Raw genomic sequence first — 23,553 nt, 5'->3', positions numbered from 1 at the left:
TTGGGTCTTGCGCAGATTCCATTTCCTTCTCCACCACCTGTCTGTCCGCCACGAGTGAGTCCGCCTTTTTCGAACCTGACTTTTGCAGGAGGTCTTTGATTGTTGAATCCTTTTTGGAGTGGGGGGATGACATCCCAGGGACTAGGTATGGCAAGGGGGCGTGCCGCGGAGACAGGGTGGCCCACCGTCCCCTCTTTGCAGGAGGCGTCAAAGACGATCTGCACTGCCCACTTTCTTCCTCTCCCTCTGTCAACTAGCCCTTGTCCTGAGGGTACCCCACTGTTCCAGTTGAGTGTTCCTTCTAGGGGGCTTGAAGGCGCAGGGGCACAGGCGTGACAAATCAGGCCAGGCACTGGATTCCAGGCCAGGAGAACCTTTTGCAACTAGGCCCTAGGCTGTGCGCCTCCACCACCAAGCAGTCTCTCGGTCACCCTGGGCCCTCCCACGGGCCTCAGGTCTCCACCTGTCTCAGGCTAGCCCCTTCGCCTCTCTTCCTGGGTCTCCGCTTACTGGGCCTGTCTGCTAGTCACTGGTGCGCCGCACTGAGCATAGGGCCCACGCCAGCTGAACAATGTTAGGCCTGCACCGGGCATCGCCACATGCCCCCTCGTCGCAGTCCAACCCTGCGCCTCTCACCTGGGTTGCTGTAGTGAGGCAGGCTGCTGCTTCAGTGAGAGCTTCGCTCACCAGGGAGGGTCGCGCAGCGGAGGATACGCGTCTGCCTGCTCACCTCCCGTCAGATAGCCGATGCCGCGGGCGGTGGCCTCACTCTTCCCGGCTCGGGCCCCCTCTCCGGTACACATCCACCAAATCGGATTTAGGGGGCCCGATCACCTCTACTTCCTCACCGTAGAGTAGCCCGAGTCAGCCCCCCAGAGCTTGTCAGTCCAGTGGTATCACTCTGCCGGGGGTATCCACCCGCGCTCGTCGGCCTGTGGGCCTCGCCTCAGCCGCGCCCGCTGCTATTTCGCGGTCTGGCAGCGCCACCCTCTCTGAGTCGCGGAAGGCAGCACTGGACCATGTCTTCCTCCACTGAGTCGACTCAGGCCCCCACGTAGCCTGCGGCGCTTTCTCGCCTCCGGTGGTTTCCACGCGGGACCCGATGCTCCGCAGGCCTTGGCTTCGATGATCAGATATAGCTGGTGATGTAAATAGCCGGTGATCAAAACATGAGCGGGTCGAGCACCAGGAGCACCACACCTCATGCCCAGCCTCCGAGCGGAGCTCCTCAGGCTCGGTGTTGCTCTGCCGCCATCTTGGCCACGCCCCCTTTTTTTGTTTTAAAACATAGGCTAGTATGCCCCTTTTAGTTCCTGAGTAAAGTGTAGTAACTTTATGTTCTTATTAAATTATTGAAAGAACAACGATGCTGTGTATTTTTAAACATATTCAGGTACATGCATCAACCATTTTTGCGAGCGCAAACATTGCAATTCGCAAAAATTGGCCGTTTGCGCCCGCAAAAAGAGCATTTGCGATGCATCAAGGTTCAAGGCATGCGCAAGTTGTTTAGCCTTCAGTAGTTCTCAATGATTTTCACTAATCAGAAGTAGCTCACACTGCAGAAATGTTGAAGGCCCCTGCCTAGATGATGTGACAGGCCTAGATTAGGAAATTTACGACCAGACAAGGGATAAGGGTGCTCAACAGGTTACTATGAAAGTGCTTTTTACTTTTTTATCCGAATGAGAAAACAAAATATTGTGTTGAAACTTTTGACCAATGTTTGTGATTGATTTGTGAAAATTGTGTTACATCAATACAGACAAACAAAAAGTCTCAATTTTTTTTTCCCATTCATTTCTTGTATTGATACAGGTCAACGCCCATCAGAAGAAGACGATATTGAAGGCCATTGCAGGAAGGTGCAGACGCTGGGGTCTATAAGAGGCGCAGCATACATTGCCGCAATGGGTGAGAGGACCTATGACGCTGCACCAAAAAGTAATCTGAATTCCAGCTCCGGCAGTCCTCCTAATATGGGAAGCACGTGTGCCGCACCTTGATCCCCCAAATGGGCCGCATACTTGCGTACGCATATCAGCGTTTGATGGGCAGATGAAAGCCCAACAGCTTCATTAAGGGGGTAAGTTCTTGTTTGAGTTTTAACATGTTAAATAACTATTTTTTGATAAAGCAATGAATTATAGCATCAACACATGTCCAATGCATAAGAAGAGTTCTTGAAGGTGTTATTTTTGCAGAAGGTGTATGATGATGTGTTTTGTATTTTCAATTGTGGAAAAAGTATAACACAAGATTTCTGATCACAAAGGACTGTTTTGAGCAGACAATGCCTGCCTAAACAACAAATATAGATGATTATCTGTGATGTAATAAGGGACAGTTGTACCACATAGGCCACAAGTATGTTTAGCATCAAAAAACATTTTAACTTCTGTTAAAAGTGACAGATTTGCATGCTGTCTTACTCCTTAACAAATGTGCTTGTAAACCAGTCTGGTTTTCAAAAATTTTTGTACCAATGTGTGCCTAAAGAACAAATGTAGTTTTGCTTTGTAAGATATTTTGTGACATAAGTTCACTAAAATCAACAAATTTGAACCATTCAGAGGTATTAAACAGTTCCTGAAGGTAATTAAAAAGTTAAAAGATCAAAAACTGTGACCAAATACTTTCTGAAGATGTTCCCTACATGCAGGAGATAATGATAAAAACAAAGCCAAGTTTGAAAAATTCGGGACTGGTGAATTCTGATCAATGTAAAAATGTTATTGTATATGTCTTTTCAGCATCTTCAGGAGCAGGTGAAGGGGACAGTGGCCATGAAGACGGGAAAGCCGATGGCCATTGTGTTTCGGGTGCTGTGACCACAGACACTAATGAACACAGTGGTATGGAGGGTGAGGGGACTGCAACAGAGGTCATTAGCTAATCTTCATCATCATCTTCGGAGGCATCCACAAGCCAGCAGTCCCTACCTAGTGGTGGTGGACCCTACAGAAACTGTACCACCTGCATCCCTGTCTGCTACCCAGAGACCCATCTCCACCCTCTCTCTTGCTCCCACCCCTCTTGGCCATACTTGCCCCCCTAAAAGGGCTGGGGTCTCCTTCGCCACAAGCACCTCACCCCCTGCCCCTGTCCCCCCGGCTGCTCTGAATGAGGAGGCTGTTGACCTCCTATGCAGCTTCTCTGTTGGCCCAACTGCACTACTGAATGCCACCCAGGGCCTTAGTTGCCATATGCAACAAATGGTAGCATACCTGAAAGGCATTCATAGTTCTATGTCGGCCAGCAGAGATCATTTACAGAACTAGCCTCCTCACTGACCGCAGCCTTACAACCGGACCAACCTTGTACCCTAAATTAGGTCCCTTCTGACTCCCAATTCCAAACTCCCACCCCTATCCCAAGTTCATTCATTGCTTAGCAGCCACCCACTCCAACGCACACACAAGCAGCACACTCACACACATAAACACAAACACTCAAAGAAACACAAGAAAACACACAAACATGCAGGCACTATTGACACTACACCCACCACAACCACCAGCGCACCCACAAGCACCAGAGCAACCACAAGCACCAGCACACCCACAACCACCACCACACCAACAAGCACCACAACCAGACCAACCTCCTCAGCAGCACACTCATCTAAACATACACACTCACACAATACCACACCTACACCAAAAACAACAGAAACAGACTGCCATGGCATGAGCCATAGAGTGGGACGCTTTCAGGGTGGTTTCCAGGGCTGCGTGCATTCAGAACGTGGTGGGAGTCCGTGGAGAGCTGGACAGAGATCTTATAGCCACCGACGCAGCACTGGCAGACCTAGAGGAGCATGCCCCGCACAATGCCTCAGCATGAGAGGCGCTGAAGGCAGCCAGAGTCACACATGCAGCACTACTGCAGTGCCGTCGCTGCTATAAATCTATACACTCTACGCTGGCATCACCCAGAAACTCCTCAAGAAACTGCAGAACATTCAGAACGCCTTCGCCAAACTTATCCTCAACATCTCCCACCAAAGCCACATCATCGGCCACTTGAGAGACCTCCATTGGCTCCCAGTCATCAAAAGATTCACCTTCAAGCTCCTCACACATGCCTACAAAGCCCTACACGATGCAGGACTTGTGTACCTTAACCACCGCCTCGCATTCCACACACCCACCACATACCTGATTGATTGATTGATAACTTGGCGGCCTACATGGCCCAAGTACACTCTACTGGAGAAAAGCCTGGCCATCTCCCGGCGTGGCTAGTGCGGTAGGAATCCAGTGCACCCCCCTATTACTGAAATAGTGTTGCCCGATGGCCGTCCCCTAAGTTCACAGCACGCCATACAGCAAGCACTCTCTGAATACTGCTCTAAACACTACAGGGCACCACTGACTACACACCCAGATGCGACAGAGGCCTTTCTAGTGCATCTGCCCATACCTACTTTCACCGCCAAGGAACGTGCGGAGCTAGACACTCTAATCACAGTTGCTAAGGTCAAGAAGGCCAACCACAACCTTGCTGGTAATAAAACAGCAGGCTAGTAGGCCCTTCCTCTGGAATAATATGATTGCTTTCCACTCCACCTGGCCCACAAGCTGGTTGAGGTCTATAATGAGGCAGTCACCATAGGAACGCTCCCAGCGTCCCTTCAGGAATCCCTCCTCGTTTCCCTTCTCAAACCAGATAGGGACACTACCCTGCTATCTTCTTACTGGCCCATATCTATCCTAGGCACAAATTATTAAATATTGGAGAAGATACTCGCAGACCACTGCCTCCAGATGTTACCTAAAGTCATACATCCCAATCAAAATGGATTCGGCCCAGGCCGAAGCATGGCACACAACCTCTAGGGGGAATTCCATGTAATGGACCATGCATTGCTGCGATTTCCACATGCAGCGTGTCTCATATTAGATCTTGAAAAGGCTTTTAACAGGCTGTCCTGGCCCTACCAAAGTACTATCAAAGCTGGGTTTCGGTAGACGCCTTATGGCATACACCATTTTACACCAGCCAGTCCTCCTGAGTACGGATCTGATGTTTCATATTAGCCTCCTTTTCTGTTGGCCCTGGCAGCTGCTATTTGCAATTGCCATGGAACCTCTGACCTTCCGCCTCAATACAGAGGGCCTGCAATGGAGCATCCAACTAGCCGGCAACATTTACACAGTGTCATTGTATGCAGATGACCTGCCCCTCCGAGACGCCACAGCGGATACTTGAACGATCCATGCAACACTGCAAGAGTTTGAAACAGGGCTTAGGGTCAACTGGACAAAATCCTACCTCGTCCCCCTGTGCAAAGGCACAGCTCTCAGGCGATACGGTTAGGTGAGGCTGTCGCAACGTGGGAAGGAATTGCAGTCGGATACCTGGAAATCCATTTCTACCATTCACAACTCAACTTATTTGATGGCAACCTGAAGTAGGCACTCAACGCTGTAAAATCTCAAACCTGGTTCTGGAAGCACCTACCACTGGCCCTAACGAGCAGGATCGCTTAATCAAAAATGGTCGTCCACTGTTATACTATTTTGTCAATGTACAGCTATACTCACCCCGCTCCTTCTTTCGGGAACTTGGTTCAATGCTTGGGAAATTGTTCTGGGACAAAAAACTGCGCAGTGTATCCCTTCACAAACTACAATTTCTAGTGGGGTATGGTGGATTAGGCACCCCCTCCTTAAAATCCTCCTATCTCACCATACAACTCCTATGGGTGTCTCATGGGCTGGAAGGCAAGAATCTCTATGAGAGCAGCACAGCTCCTACTACCAAACTTCACCGCTTCTGGTCTCTGCATGTCTGGGTGGCCCGGAAGGGCCTTGCCAAGATATTTCAATTGACGTGTCTCCCACTACCTTATGCACCTGACATTCCTTTACAGGGGCTACTAAAGTTTCCTGGATCCTTCAAAGCGGACGAGCAGACGGTCTAGCACAGCAAATCAACAGACACAGCTGTTTACATTCGACCATCTCCGTCAAGATTACGAACTCACCCCGGGTCAGTTACTCGTGCACGGGCAGTTACTAGCTGCATGCCAACTTCTATGGCACACAGTAGATGAGGGCCCACTCACGCTGTTATACACACTTTACATGCAATGGGTGCCAGGCGACATTTAATCACATGGCTCTAAAAAGCCACCAGAGAGCTTTTTAGAGCCAAGGTCTCATTAGCCTTCCTTCGCCAGACATGGAAAGAAGACTTTGCACGTCTCCTCCAGGACACAGAGTGAAACAAGGCCCTGGAGTCTCCACAAATAATCTCACGCAACACACAATGCAAAAACATACAATACATGATTCATCACAGGACTTAACTTATACCAACCAGACTAAACCGCATTGTCCCTGAAGCATGTCTCAGTTGCCCCACTTGTTAATCCGCTGTAGTTGACCTACATCCATGTCAATCCTCCCGATTCAGACGGGAAACTACCGATGTCAAGGCTAGTCTCCCTGCCTCCCGATTTCTGCATGCAAACACCAGATTCTTCTGCAGGCTTTACCCGACATGGACAGGTCTTGTATGCACTGACGGTAGGTAACCTGTAGGTCAGTACAAAGCAGCACAACATGTTTGTCATGCTCAATGCCTTTGATCGCGCTTTCTCTGTGCTCCTGACAGATATGGAAAAAAACGTGTTTGGATTTCAGTTATCCGATCCTGCAATAGCACACTTGCAAGTTTCATACATGCCAATAGACCCGATTCAGGCCTCAATAGAAGTCAATGGAGAAAAATACATTCTCCCAATCATTTTTTTAAACTCTCCCACTTTGCTCTTCTAAAATGTTGGCATGAATGGACCTACAGCACATGCTGTGGTCCTGCCCCTCCCTCACACTCTTCTGTCACACCATCCACTGCACTCTGGTCACAATTATCACACTCCCTACTCTAGATACATGGGAGGCAGCTGCCCTGGGATTTACAAGTACAAGAAACATCACAAGGTATGAGTGAGGCTCGCAAACCTGGCCCTCCTCTTAATGGCCAAAGGGACCCTCACATTACATTGCAGCGTGAGCCGCCTCCAGCTGTCTCCCAGTAGCAGAGGGTGCTTCTTCAATGGGGGGGAAGCTGAGGGCATAGCTCTCCATTACAAAGAAGCCTGTCTGCTTTGCAAACAACCTAAAGCATCAGCCTGGGACACAATGCTAAATCAGTTCCAAAAGCTGATACATGGGTAGGACGACGGATTCGCAGCCCGCATAATCGCGTTTTTCATCCCTCACCCTGAGCATGTCCTGCTGGTCCAAAGTGCAACGAAGTGCCACGTCATTCCTCATTGTCACTTTCACAGAAGCAGATACAGTGCCCCAGGCAACCGCAACAGACACCACCAGACCTGATACATCCTCTACCCAGGAAAGACTTCCCTGCAACCTTCTCTTGAACCACGCTTGTGCTGTTTTTAGGTCGAGCCTAGAGCCAGCGCGCATGCACTGCTCTGCGAGGCTTCTTGTAGAGGAGTAGGTGAACAGAAGCTCCATCCACTCTCCATCCATATTTGCGATTAGCTTGTGTAATGTCTGTCCTAAATGCTGGCTTCTGATTCGTCTATAGGCTTGTTAGTCCCTCCTTAGTACCGCCTCCTTTTCATTTGTCACCTCCCATGGCGACTGGCCCCTTTACTTCGAGTGTTACACTGTATTGTTATTTAGACTGAAGGGCACTGCCGCCATAATGGCCAAGCTCCGGGCTGTGTTTCATTCTATTGATTCCCGCTTGGACACACTAACCAGCCGACTAGATGATATACATGGCCGCAAGGAGGCGCAGGAGACCCGGATTGGCAGTGCGGAACAGCGAATTTTGGACCTCGAGAATGCACAGCCCTCGGTTCAGAGAAGACTGGAAAGGGCGGAGAACCTACTCAAGCAACTAGCCACCAAAGCTGAAGATTTAGAGGTGCTTTTGCGCTGAAGCAACATTCGCGTTGCTGGTATTGCCGAGACCACGAATACCGCCCCATGGCCAAATTTATAGAATCCGTCCTTGTGGAGTTGTTTGGGAGAGAGGCTTTCTCTGCTTCATTTGCTGTTGAGCGGGCGCACTGGACAATAGGGGCCCCCCGGCGCCAGGGTCATCCGCGAGGATAATAGCGAAAATCCTCAACTATAACGATCGCAACGTAGTGCTCCTTCTGTCCAGAGAACATGACTCACTCAATTATCAGGACTCGAACATCTCCCTATTTCCGGACTTTACGCCATTAGTGCAAGACGCACGCCGCAAATACATGGATGTTAAGCGATCCCTCCAAAAGGCAAATGTCAAATACGCCATGCTATACCCAGGTAGGCTTTGTATTCAGATTGGCAGTAAAACCCACATTTTTGATACCCCTGACGATGCGGCAAAAGTTTTAAAAAAACAACAATCTGCGAGTCTGCAGCAGCAAAAGGACGGCGACTCTAGCCCTGGTTTCTGATTGCCCTCTGATGTCCAATATGGCGCCATATACTTGGGACACTTCTTGAGAGTGGCGAACTGTTTGAGTACTCGCTAAACCCTGCAATGAGCGGTCGTCAGTCGCCGCGCAGATGTCTGGAGGTTGAGAGGCCCTACATTGCCCCTTTCGATTGAACAGAATTATGACTAAGATACAGACATGCGATGGGTGGACAAATCCACGGCATTGACTATCCTACATCCCGATGGCTCCACTAGAGTGTTTGTTGTGGTGGGTGGGCCTGCACACCTAAACTTTTTACAAAGTGTCAAATACTCAATGTGTGAGCGCAATGGATTCTCTATTTAGCGTGCTTTCACGTATGAGGGATGTGAGTCTACACCCCTATTTATAACATTAAATGAGAGAGGTTCTGGAACAACCAGTTCCTACGTGAATCACAGCTATGACCAGAAAGGTCTCATCAATGTATAAGTACAAAGTACACCATATATCATAAGGTTATCAAAAGAAATATTTGCAATGAAGTTCGTTCTGAAACTTGAAAAAATGATGCAAGGATAAATTATTAGTTGCTTGAATATATTGAAATGTTCAAATATCGATGTACTGTTAATATCACAATTCATCTAGTGTATTACATACAAGACAATGATTATTAAATCAAAATACAATGTTGCATAGCAAATCCCAATGCATTTCGGGTAGAACCCTTCGTCAGGGGATTAAAAAAATCGCTGTAAGTTGTGTATGCTGATCTTTTTGTTTCGTCTTGTTGACCTCCTGTAGGAACTACAACAAAAAGCACATATTGTGCTGTTAATTAAGATCGGAATACATATTTAGATAGATAGAATTTGCACTCGAGAAGAGAGAAAGTCAATGACCCTGGGTACCAGTCGTTTTGGGAAATAAACAGTATTAGAACTGTTAGGAGCTATTAGGGATCACCGCAGAGTGTGCGTAAATTGTAAAAGAGTGTGAGAGATGAAATTAAGTCTAAAGAGGTGATTGAGCAGATATCCTGATAGATGGTTATCCGCTTACCGAAAAGGAAACACGCCTGGTTAATTGCGAGGTGCTCAAGCTGTTGGTTGTGAAACAATCTGTAAACAAAATATAAACTGTAAGCTATTGCCGCCTAGTACAGCATTCTCGTGTGGTCAAGCATCCTAGAGAGCTGCATAATGTTAAAAACTCACCAGTCGCCGTTATTCGGTGTTTTAAACCGTAACACAACTTCGCCGTGATCTACGCGAACCGTGCCTGTAACACAAGTCATTTCTGGTGCTTGTGTTACAGGCACGGTTCGCGTAGATCACGGCGAAGTTGTGTTACGGTTTAAAACACCGAATAACGGCGACTGGTGAGTTTTTAACATTATGCAGCTCTCTAGGATGCTTGACCACACGAGAATGCTGTACTAGGCGGCAATAGCTTACAGTTTATATTTTGTTTACAGATTGTTTCACAGCCAACAGCTTGAGCACCTCGCAATTAACCAGGCGTGTTTCCTTTTCGGTAAGCGGATAACCATCTATCAGGATATCTGCTCAATCACCTCTTTAGACTTAATTTCATCTCTCGCACTTTTTTACAATTTACGCACACTCTGCGGTGATCCCTAATAGCTCCTAACAGTTCTAATACTGTTTATTTCCCAAAACGACTGGTACCCAGGGTCATTGACTTTCTCTCTTCTCGAGTGCAAATTCTATCTATCTAAATATGTATTCCGATCTTAATTAACAGCACAATATGTGCTTTTTGTTGTAGTTCCTACAGGAGGTCAACAAGACGAAACAAAAAGATCAGCATACACAACAGTGCACTAGAGTGTTGCCATCCCCCCTCAGGATGATCTCCTACTCTTCCTTTCCCTCCCCTGCGCCCTCCCTTTCCCTAGTGTGCTGTTCCTTGATTGGGATTCACCTGGTACCTTGTTTTTGGGTATCCGATGGGGGTGTGGGGAGGTGTGAGGTGGGGTTTTCTTGTATTATGGTTATAGTTTTGATATTTGTTGGTCTGGAGCGCATCCTTTCTTCACAGTACCGTATGTTACGATCGCATATCTACAGCATGTCATGATGGAACCAATGGTGGTTGGACGATTCTTGATGATAAAAGTAGCGCCGGCCTGCGCCTTAGATGTCTGTCTTAGAATGTGAGGGGGTTATCCAGTCAAAAAAAAAAGTAGACAGGTTTTAGCATACTTAGCCAGGCACTCGATACAGATCGCCTTCCTACAGGAGATACACTACGCACCACTTCCTACACATGGATTTGTGTTATCATGGGGTGGAAACCGCTACTTCTCCTGCTATAGTTCATATTCGCGCAGGGTGTGTATACTGGTGCACTGTTCCCTTTCTTTTCAGGCTGTGGAGGTGGTGACGGATTCGGAGGGAAGATATGTCATGGTGAAGGGATTGCTGGGGGTTGAGCCTGTACTGCTTATTAACATATATGCCCAAAACATCAACGCTTCTGATTCTTTCCCTACAATAGCTGCATGTATTGACCGACTGAGCGTAGACACTATACTAATGGGGGGATACTTTAATCTCACACATGACCCCACGACCGACACTACTGGCCCAGGGCGCATTACAAAACCACAAGCCACGGAGGGACTTCTCAACCTATTACAAGCAGCACTGTTGGAAGACCCCTGGCGCGCAAACCACCTGGGAATCCACAATACTCTTTTTATTCTGTCCCACACGGTTCATTGTCCCGAATAGACCACTGGTACCTTACGCTGCAACTACTCCTGGACGTACGTCAAATTGAGTATTTACCCTGCACTATATCTGACCATGCCCCAGTTCTTCTTTTGGTGGATTTCCCCATGATCCTCAAGCAGCGACCACTGTGGAGGTTCCCCGCAGCCGCCCTACTGGACTCGGTGTTCCGTAGTGAAGTGGGAGACGCCATTAGGGAGTATTTAGAATTAAACAAGGGAACAGTGGATTCCCAACTGGTACTCAGGGACGCCTTTAAGGCATTTATCCATGGGGTCTGTATCTCGAAGCACTCTGGTGTGCTCCGCTCTATACGGGTAGAGTTAGGGACAATAGAACAGAAACTAAAGGATATACACTTAGCCGCGCAAACTGCTCGCTCACCGGAATTACTCCGGAACCGCTCAACACTAATGGCAGAATTCACTGATGCAGCCGTCCGAGAAGTCAAATATCTTGGAAAATATGCTATGGCCCGAGTATGTGGGGAAGGTGAGAGACCCAGTAGAACGCTCGCCCGCCTCCTCTGTCCACAATTTTAATCGGCATATATACCAGATCTAGATACCGAAACAGGTGAGTCGCTGACAAAAAGTGCAGACATTTCTGCAACCTTTCTTGACTACTATACCCAATTGTACAGAACGCGGGACCCTCCTGGGGGGCAGGAGCTTGTGGACTATTTGCAGGAAATAGCTATGGTTTGGCTGGAGGAGGGCCAGCACGAATTCCTGGTATCCCTGATAGATGTAGAGGAAATCAAACAGGCGATAAAAGATCTGGCCTGCAGCCGGGCCCCTGGCTCTGATAGCCTTTCCGGGGATTTTGATAAAGTCTACCAAAATGAACTGGCTCCACGGCTCCACGGCTATAGTATGACGAGGCTTTAGGGAGTGGATCTCTTTCTCCAACTATGGAAGAGGCCATAGTTACGCTATTGCTAAAGCTTGGCAAGCCACTGTGTCAATGTCCGTCCTATAGGCCGCTGTCACTACTCAATCACGATTATAAAATTCTCGCCAAAATATTAGCCACTCGCCTCTCGCTATTAGTAGATACCACATTATGCCCTTTCCAAGCCAGATTCGTCCGCGGCAGATCCACGGCACTCAACTTACGAGCGTTTTTTTCAGTAGTGAATCAAATGGACCATACTCTGCCGGCAGCAGTTGTTTTACTAGATGCCAAAAAAGCCTTTGATTCCTTAGAGTGGCCTTTTCTATATGTAGTGATGCAGGAATTAGGCATACCTATTGGCTTTCTCAACCTCGTTCGCCTGTTGTATTCCAACCTCGTGGCTCGGCTGAAAATAAATGGTGTAATAACGACTCAATTCCCTTTATTACATGGCACCAGACAGTGGTGCCCTCTCTCTCCTTTATTATTTATTGTAGCTATGGACCCACTTGCCCGCCACATACAAGAACGACATCTCCATCATGGATTACAACTACACACAGGTCCACTTGCCGCTTCCTATTATGCGGATGATCTAATGCTGTTTGTACGAAGGCTGGCCGAGAACTTACACCCCCTCTTGAGAGAGGTGGTTCGCTTTGGGGTATACTCGGGATTAGTCATCAATTGGACCAAGTCGGAAATTGTTCCGCTGACGCCTGCAACTACCCAAGTGAATCTTGAGTTCCCCCTTAAGATGGTGTAATGACCCCCCTAAGTACCTTGGTATCTATTTTCATTGCAGCGCCTCTGAGGTTGTCCGTCTAAACTACGGTCCCGCGATAGACCAACTTGGGACACAGATTGATAGATGGACGAAACTACCCATCTCTATGACTGGTATGATTGCCATATTGAAGATGGTGGTATTGCCACGATTCTTATATTTATTTTTAAACATTCCAATTGCCTTGACTGGAAAATTCTTCAACACACTGCTATCACTGCTGACTCACCTGATAAGAGCAAGCAAACAGCCGCGCATAAGCTGGACCACCCTGATAATGCCATACGAACGGGGGGGATTTGGGGTCCCTGATTTTTATTTATACTACCTGGTGGCACAAGTTCACTTTACATATTGAAAACAAAGCACAGGTACACCACTTATGAACAACTTTTGTCAAAAAGTAACGGACAAATTTTATACATCCAAATTCAACAAAGAAATCTCTTAAGTTAGTTCTTATTATTCTTTATCTCTTTTATTATTTCATTTTCGTTTCGCATTGATGACACACGGCGTTTAGCACGCAGAACAGCCGACGCGTTTCGTCCCCTTGCGGGACTTCTTCAGGGCAATTGGAATAAATGGAATCAAGCTATCTCCAAGGCGTATTATTATGAATAGAGAAATCTCCAAGGGGAAATGCTTCCCCATCCAATGAGATATGATGGCAAACAATGGCGCCGTCAAAGTCACAGTAACGGTCACTCAAGTGCTGGAGACAGAGAATCCAATTTTAGTAATATCATGTTCTATCTCTATGTATAATTTTCAGGTGAGGTATAGTCCCTATCCAAGATATTCAGAGACAGGTATAAGTCATCTTGTCTCTAATGATTCTGAATCAAGTAGACGTCCAATTGCAATTATGATAAGCAAAACACCCCAATAAGGCAGGAAGAATGACTTGCCGGTTTATTCGTTGACTCGCCATACTTAATACACGCCAGCGACCACAGCCTTATCAAGGTTGTCATTCTAATAATACGCCTTGGAGATAGCTTGATACCATTTATTCTAATTGCCCTGAAGAAGTCCCGCAAGGGGACGAAACGCGTCGGCTGTTCTGCGTGCTAAACGCCGTGTGTCATCAACGCGAAACGAAAATGAAATAATAAAAGAGATAAAGAAAAATAAGAACTAACTTAAGAGCTTTCTTTGTTGAATTTGGATGTATAAAATTTGTCTGTTACTTTTTTACAAAAGTTGCTCATAAGTGGTGCACCATTGCTTTGTTTTCAATTGTCTAAGTTCCTCCGGGAACAAGTACTGTGATGGTGGGTACTATTCAGTGTGCACACCAAGCCCATTGGGAATAGATGGGTTATTACGAGAGGAGTGCTAAAACAAGTTAGGTGCTTTAAGTAGAAGGTTCCACTGTCAGGCCTTTCTTCATGTTCACTTTACATATTATTGGTATCACCCAGATGCCCGGATTCAACACCTCAAACCCAAAAGATCTGAGATACACCCTGGATCGCTCTTGACGATCTTACCGCGAGGTCTACCGCGATGCCCTACAGAAATCCAAACATTGTCTACAACTTGCTGGCATGGTCCAAATTACGCAGATACTTACAATATAAGTTCTAATATTCGGCGCATATAACATTAGCGGACAATCCATGGATACCCCCCACCACTGAAACTCTCACTAAAAAAGACGCTAGCTAAATATAGACTCCAAAAGGTGGGAGACTTATTCAAAGACTCAAGACCATGCACAGTTGCTGACCTCACTATCCGAGGTGCCGCCTCATATATGGACAGATTCCTCCTCCATAGAATCAGAGGATCTTTATTGGAAGCTATACCAGATGCATCGACAGAACCGAACGATTTTCTCCCGCTTTTGCTCGTTATAAGCTCGCCGGACAGTACAAATCTCGTCTCACTTATCACAGTCCCTCCGCCAGGCAGTAGGCACCAAAGCGCGGGCACCCTGGGAGCAGGACTTTGGCGTAACAATGACTGCCAGTGTATGGTTATATTGCTGTGCGCAAACACGGTATATCTCAAATAACCATAGGCACAAATTATTACATTTCAGATACCTCCACAGAGTGTATGTTACCCCGAAACTACTATCTAAAATGAACCCAACTGTATCAGGCGCTTGTGCCAGATGTGCGGAATTAGAGGCGGATTTTGCACACCTTGCATGGAACTGTGCGCCTGTGAGGGCATACTGGGAGGAGGTTTTTCATCATTTGTCTCTCATGGTGGAACACACTATAGGACCCACACCACTGATGGCATTATTGGGTTATGGTAAACCACTCAGGAGAAGTATTAGAAGATTCTCGACGATTGCCTTAATCATAGCAAAATGACAAGTTTCTCTGCACTGGGGAAGAGCACAAACCCAATGATAAGTCTTGCTCCATGACCTTATCGACTATGAGTGATGTCTATGCCACATTATTGCCCCTCACCTCACATCCTTGTGATATCTGGCAGCCGCTCAAGAACTATTTACAGAACTACCTCATAGGCGAGGATTGAAGGGGACATGCATAGATTACGGTGAGATATACTTAACTAGTGGGACTGACATAGGTACAGGTTGGGAGACTGGTAAAAAGCAACCACTAACATGGAAACGAAATCTAAGGGATTAATTACAGTGTCATGACTACTGTGATGGAAATGCTGTATTGTGATTATTATTGTACATTTGGTCGAGAATTGCTCCTTTTGTAACTGGTTGTTAATGTTTGTGATTTGGGAGTGACATATATTCCGTCATGACGCACTATGGCCAGCACATGTGGCCTACTTGTATCCTTTCCCTGAATGTTTGTTATATTTGAAAATGCAATAAAATAAATTAAAAAAAATAAAATATATATATATATATATATATATATATATATATATATATATCACCTTAATAACTCCTTTTCCACATTTCCTTCCGTCTGGATACTGGATATATATGGTTTATTATACATTAATAATGATTAAGAATGATGTATAGGATGAATTAAAAGTAGTAAATTACCCTAGGAATTTTGGCTTCACTCTTGTTCCAGGGAGTGGAAACATGTATGTCTTCACTTTTGAGTAAGTTTACAATCGGATTTTGTGAATAGCCAGAAGAAGTAAAGCTAATGAAAAGAGTAAATTACACATGTAAATGACTCCAAGTTAAAGTTATGTTTGCAAATAGCCTCCTTAGTGAATAAATATCTAAAGTGGAAGACCTGACGTCGAGGACTAGCAGCTACCCTAGCAGAGAAGCTATTGCTGAATGAAAGTTCCAAACTCCCTTAAAACGAATTATGGCCGCACTTGAAAGGCAGAATCTGCCTTGGAGTTAACCAGCACAGCTAAAATTCAGCAAATGATGTGCAGTTCTACAATTTGTATCTCAGGAAATTCTCTGTTGCAAAGAAATGACTACAGCAGATTCTCGTTTCACATCATTTTGTAACCTTTAATGTGGGCGCCACGTTTGCAAATAATCATTTTTGATTTGAGGTAGCGCTGCTCCCCCACATCGTGGGGGCTGTGGTGGCTAATATTACTCCACTGTGTGGGAGGACACATGGTACCAGAGGTACAACACTAAGCCTGCACGGAGTTTTCTGAGTAGACTTTCTACTCAAGCGGTAGCTTCCTCAACACAGGCGACAGATTACTCAACCTGAGCGGTCGCGACCTGCTGCGACCACCCGTGTTCAGAAATCTTGCCAGGAGGAGATCTAGCAGTCAATTTTTTCTCGTGAGCACGTTGGCGAGTCGTTTGAGAGAAAAAGCTGCGCGTCACTTCACAGAGTTTTTCAGAACTCTGCGCGGAGTGGGCATAACTCCACAAACTCCGCTAGCGGAATTCTTTAACCACCCTTATACAGCAAACAGCTCTGCAGACTCAGGGTGCTGGGGTCCCTCTGCCCCCACAGCGCCCTGACCCAAGACCCAGCCCAGGGTACCAGGCACTGACCTCAGGCCAAGACCTCTCTGTCATTAAAACCAGCTGACCAAATATGCACGTATGTGTATATTCTTCTCTTCTTTCCCTAACCCCTCTTACCTTCCAATTCTTGCACAGAGGTTTTACATCCTTCATTAGCTGGCTAAAGGAGCCGAAAGTTATCTTACAGTCATTTACTTATCACTTGCAGTCATCACTCCCATTTGCCAGGGCCCACATCACATATGGCATCGCTACCCCTTTCTACCACAGCTCAATCAACCTATACAGCAGAGAACATCTGACATTCCAGTCTACTGAAACAAACTTGTACCATTGGCTGCTATGTGTAGTTATGTGTAGCTGATATCACTGTAGATGTGTTAATTGCACCTGTCATTGCATTGTTAAAACAATACATGGAAATGTAACTAGTATGGAAAAAACCTCAATAAAAAGTGTTTGAAAAAAAGTATTCTATATGGTGTACGTCGAAGCACATACAAGAACCTTGACAAAAATATCCTCTTGAATAGCATCTATTTCCCTAAAAAGGAGATTGGAAGCCCCCTCCAAGGTTCCACATCTGCCTTATAACTCAAGAGTGACATTAAATTTTGTCTTTAAAAAAGTATTCTGTATCCTTGGTAATATGTATTACTACGTATTCGAACCTGTCTAGTGTAAGTCGCAATGAACATGCCCATCCGGTTGGGGAACTCCATCCAGTGAAGGGGAAGATTACCTATTTGATTCTGTTTATACAGAGGCCCGAGTATTCGACAAACTGATTTATAATTGTAAGAATTCTGGAATGGAAAGGTCCAGGTGTTCTACATAAAGGAGGGTGTCATCCGCGTGTAGTGAAACTACATCCTCCCAATCAGTGTCCCACTTAAGCTCTCTAACCAATGCCCCGCCACCCAGTTCAACAAAGATGCCAGGGTCCGCACAAACAGCAGGGGAGAGAGGGAGCACTCATCTTGGGTCTCATCCTAATGGGATGACTCCTGAGACGTCACCATTTACTTTTGACCCTTCACATTGGCTGAATGTGGAGGAGTGAACTCCATGACACAGATACCAGGCGAATCCCATTTTTCCTAAAATGGATATGAAGTAGAATCATTCCAAAGAATGAAATGCCTGTTCAGGATGTAAAGAAAGTTTCATTGCCGGTTCCTGTATCTTGTTGCCGACTGTATGACACCATATAGTCTCTTGAGACTAGGCCATGCGGACCTGAATGACAAAAACCTCAACTGTTCCAGCCCTGATACCGACACACTCTTCTCTCCGGTTGCTTGCTGCTTACTATTTCTTTACTCGTGCTGCTAAACTTTTTTAATTACTAGTGTGATACTTTTTTAACAAAAATTTGATTTTAGACACAACCTTCAAAAAGTTCTTTTTATCTGGGAAATATTGTGTGTTTTATGTTTTTGGGAAAAGTGCATTGACTGGTTACATTACGGTGGGGCATTTTTAAAGAAAAGAAACTAAGAGGGATTTGACTTGATTACAGTCCAGCTTCCGGACCGTCACTGCCTGCTTTTTGACGGCGCGGTCTAGTTGTTTTCCCAAGCTGGCACTACTTAAACGCGACGCTACGCGCACCTAAGGCAAGCCCGTCTGCGCCCGTCCGCGTCCCGGAGGCGGACAGGGCAGGACAGGACGTCGATTTACCGGTGAAACAACGTGCCATTATCAAATACAGTGCACAAGGTCTTCACGACATCCGCAGGTATGTAGTGTGCCGTCCACACCTCCATGCCCTTAATAGTGAGATGGTCTCGGGGTGCAAAGACTGCTGTTGGATTCCACAACTCGATCTGAAATCCCCGGGGGACTTTTCTTCTCCCACGTTGCAAGGGTCAGCTCAGGAACACAAGGACAATCATTTAAAGATGTTCCTGTTAAATACACATTCTATGAGGAAACACGAGTTTCAGATTTATGATATGTTAGCTGACCTTAACCCTGATGTTATTTTTTTAACTGAAACCTGGCTCACCGAAGCCTCTAATCCTACGATTGCCAATGCTATTCCAGCAGGGTATTTGATTATGAGGAAGGATCGTCCTTTAGGTAGGGGTGGGGGTTTAGCCATTATTTTTAAAAGCTACTTCATCTGCACCTCTCTAGCTCTACCTGATTTAGAAGGTGCAGAAAGTTTGGGTTTTCTTTTGAATATCTCAGCCCATCAAACGATTGCGGGAGCTCTGATCTACCGGCCCCCCGGCCCGGCCAATAGATTTCTCGAATCTATAGGTCAGTTGTCTGCTTCCATTGCGGCTAATCATAGCCAGTGTCTTGTTTTGGGCGATTTTAATATTCATATGGATAAGGCACAGGACCCTGATACCATACAATTGTATCAATTGTATGAATCTCTGGATATTTTTAATCTTACCCCTTACCTCAAACTAGCCACTCACGAAAAAGGACACACTTTTGATCAAGTGTTTTCCTCCGTGAAGATCGCATCCGAGGCCCCACTTGCTCTAACGTGGTCAGACCACTACTTAATAAAGTTTCAGATCAGGAAAGAGTTAAATAAAGTAGGGCCGACGGGCAAATCTCTTTCCAGGAGTAGTTTCAGACCTTTTTATCTGATGTCACCCGAGGCTATTCAGAGTGCCTTAAGTCTGTGCCCTCCCCTGCTGTGTGGTCAGCCTGAACAAGATGTATAATCTCTGGAAAACTGGCTAAATCATCATGCTCAGATTCTGGCACCCCCCCCAAGAGGAAGGTGGAAAAATTTACTAGAGTGTCAGCCCCATGGTTTACTATCACTTTAAAAACAAGTAAAAGCGCCTGTAAACATCTGGAACGGATATGGCGTAGGCATTATAGGCCCGCAGATACAGCCACCTATAGTCAAGCCTTAAAGGATTACTATAAGAAAGTACGCAAGGAGAAAAGATCGTTCCTAATGACAAAAATTGAACAGGCGGCTAATAAGAGTAGGGAACTCTTCACAATTGTGAAAGGTTTCTCTTCTCCTTCTTCCATTAGATGCCCGTTTACTCCTTGAAGTGATTGGACCAAACGGATGGCTAGCTTTTTCCATGATAAAATTATGGACATTCAAAACTCTTTTAAGAGCAAACCTTGTGAAGATAAGGCACAGGATTTCAGGCAAGACGTAGGTCTTATACAATTCCCTAATATTAGCCTTATTCAGTCCCTTTCTATCATGAAAAGTCTTAAATCTGGCTCGCTCTCAGATCCATGTCCTGCTAAAAATCTATCAGCCATTGCAGAAGTGATTAACCCCACTGTGAATACTATTTTAACTTCTCTTTTGCAGGAGGGCCTTATGCCTCAAGCTTGGAAAAGTGCCAAAATGTTACCCCTTTTTAAAAAACCTAAGGCCGACCCCGACGATGTTAGCAACTATAGGCCGATTTCTTTGCTTCCCTTCTTCGCCAAAGTGCTGGAAAAATGTGTAAATGAAGTTATTACAAACTTTTCCGAAGCGAACAATCTTCTTCATCCCAGTCAATCAGGCTTTAGAGCCAACTTCAGCACAGAAACTGCTCTGCTGGAGATGGCCGAGACTGTCAAAACGGTGCTGGATAGGGGCAGCAGTGCAGTTCTGGTGCTGCTTGATCTCTCCGCGGCCTTCAATACCGTCCCTCATAAACTTTTATTACAAAGGTTGGAGAGGGGCGGGTTTGGAGGCCTGGTTTTGAAATGGATGAGATCTTTCTCAGTAACCGGTCCCAAACGGTGTGGTCACCCCCTTTTTCAGCTGAAATTCCTGCCTTGAATGTGGGGGTTCCACAGGGGTCTATCCTTAGCCCTACGCTATTTAATTTGTACATTGCCCCCCTCGCCCTTCTGGCGGAAAAACATGGAGCCAAAATAGTGTCATATGCGAACGACACTCAGTTGTTGGTTACCAGTGAGAAGGGTTCGGATATTGATGGGGAATGTATAAAAAACTGCCTTGGGGAGATTTTTACATGGTTTAATGATAACCAATTAAAATGTAACTCCGATAAATCAGAGATTATTTTTTTTGGCTCCCAAGCTCATGAAGCTTGGCTTTCCTGGTGGCCACTGGATATGTCTCCCCCGCTCCCGGAAGTGACACTTGTAAAAAATCTGGGAGTTAAATTGGACTCTGCCCTCTCTATGAAGACGCAAGTCCAATCTGTTTCTGGTACTTGTTTTGGGATTCTGAAGATGTTGAAAAACTTTCTTCCACTCCACCCTGTATCGCATCGTAAAACAGTGGTACAGGCTTTGGTGTTGTCAAGACTCGACTATGTGAATTCTTTATACTTGGGTCTCCCCGAGTATTTGTTAAGTCGACTGCAAACTATCCAGAATGTGGCAGTCAGGGCTGTTTTTCTAACTAAGCCCAGAACTCATACCTCTCAATTGCTGTCTTCACTCCACTGGCTCCTAGTGTAAAAAAGAATCTACTTTAAGGCTATGGTTTTGGTTTTTAAATCCCTTCATGGGATTGGTGCCCCGTACCTACGAGAAAGACTTCAGCCTTATACTCCTCGACGTTCTTTAAGATCCTCCTCCCAGTCCCTAACCTTAATCCCCAAATTTAGGCTTACACAGGTTGGAGGAAGATCTTTCCAGGTCATGGCCTCTCGCCTCTGGAATGGCCTTCCCATTTCACTACGTCAAAACTCTGATCTTTTGTCCTTCAGACGAAATCTGAAGACGTGGCTTTCTCAGCTCTAGTTCTCTATCCCCTTCATTGTTAGGGTGGCGTTTCAGGGGTGTCTTTTTTGCTTTTGTTGGTTATCTGTGGTCTCCTGTAGCGCCGGGACACTCTTTGGAGTAGCCGTGTGCTGAATAAATCACGAATAACATAACATAACATATGTACAGTTGATCGAACAAGACCCTGGCCATGATTTTAACCGCAATATTTAGTATAGTAAAGCGATAGGCCTATACGAGGTTCGCTCCTCAGATGGTTTGTCCTGTTTACCAATAAACAGTATTAATGCTGTTCCAAGGTCCAGAGGTAACTCCCCTCCTCCCAGGCCTTGCATAAGATCTGGCAGATAAGTTCCCTTACTTGAGCAGCAAGGCAGTTGAAAACTCGCCAGGTAGCACATTCGGGCCTGGAGTTTTATCACTGTTAAGCTTTTTGATTACTTCTGTAATTTCTTCTAACCGTATCTCCTCCAATTTCCTACTACCTTCCGCTGACAGAGTCCTAAGTGGCAGGCCTTCTTCAAGTTTACTTACTTCATCTACGGAACGCTTGATTTTAGATTTACATAATATCTCCAGAGACTGTGCAACCAATTGCACAATTTCTTCAGCTGACACCACTACTTACCCAGTGTTCGAATTAACCTCTTTGCAAACCAGGCCAGATGTTTACTGGCTTTAACTACTTCATATAGCTTGTTGTTTTTGCCGGAATTGTGTCCTTGCCTCCCTTTCTACTAGTAATCTTCTCTCTGCATACTGCTATACGGTGGGTTAGATCTGCTGTGGGATTTCCCAACTTCTCATCTTCCCAATCAACCAATTGTTCTTCCAACTCCAATGTTGTAGCCCCTTTTACCCTATGATGACCAGTGACTGCCGCTGGAGCCTGCCCTTTTCTCACAGTATGACTCCAATCAGATAAATTGTGACCGGATTGTCCCCACCTTTTCTTTAAAGCAGAGGTCTGTAGATAATTTTAAGCTCTTTAGGATTTTCCCATTTGTTAATGCTCATAGGTCCCATCTCCACCCTGTTGGCGTTCTAGTTGTGGCCACTTCCATCCTAGTAGTTGGGGACTGATCTGAGCTACCTCGCGCTAAATATTTTGTATCAGCATACATCCCTCCATGTTCAAGTGGCGCACAGGAATATTACCATGTATTTGGATGCGTCTGCCTTCAGACATCTGTTAGTCCTTTAGCCCTTGTAAAATTACAGAGGCGTTTGTCTCCTCCACCCTGTTGTTTCCTTGTGGTTAATCTATTCATGTCTTACCGCATAGTTTAATCGAAATCATCCCCTAAAACCAAGGGGCTGATTTACAAAGATGTCACAATGTAGGGCAGCAACCAAAGATGCTGTGCTGCATTGCTTGAGAGGGAGAGAGCAGGACAGAGCCTTATCTACCACGATAAGACGCTGCCCTGCCGTCTCCCTAGTGAGTGCGCAAATCAAGCAGCCTAGTACAAATGTGTCTGCGTAATGTCTAGCACAGGCTTTTACTGAAAGGGTATCTTTCTAGTACAAAATACTTTGATTTAACAAGATTTAAAACTTTTCCCACTTTGGATATGGGTACAGTCCAGCACACATCCTAAGTTAGAAAAGTTATAAGAAATAAAGCATTTCTTCTTTTAAACATAAGCCTTTAAAAAGGATTTTGTTTTTTGTGCAAAAGCCTATCTGGGTTCGAACTGATCCTCTGATCCACGGGCTGCGCTGGACAGAGGAATGGGAGGAAAGGATATCTCACTAAGCTGACGATGTCCTGCTGTATATCGCAGATCCACAAATCTCCCTCCATAAAATATTAAACATCTTCACTAATTTTGGCAACTATTCAGAGTATACAATCAACTGGCCCAAATCCATCATATATGTTCTGTACTGCAGGACGCCTGACCTTCTGGCAGAATGTGAGGCCTGAATAGCCATGGACGGATTCCACTACCCGGGCAATTATGTCCCAACCGACCCCCTCCTATTCAGTGCCTAAAGCCTGAGGCCCCTTTGATGCAACTTAAGAGTGGCGTCCAACACTGGAGTTCATTCCCACTCTCACTGCTTGGGAGAGCGACGTTGTTCAAAATAATGACCT

Source organism: Triturus cristatus, chromosome 1_1 (assembly GCF_964204655.1).
Source record: "Triturus cristatus chromosome 1_1, aTriCri1.1, whole genome shotgun sequence".
NCBI lineage: Eukaryota > Metazoa > Chordata > Amphibia > Caudata > Salamandridae > Triturus > Triturus cristatus.
The sequence above is the reverse complement of the archived record's forward strand: the minus strand, read 5'-3'. Positions refer to the sequence as shown.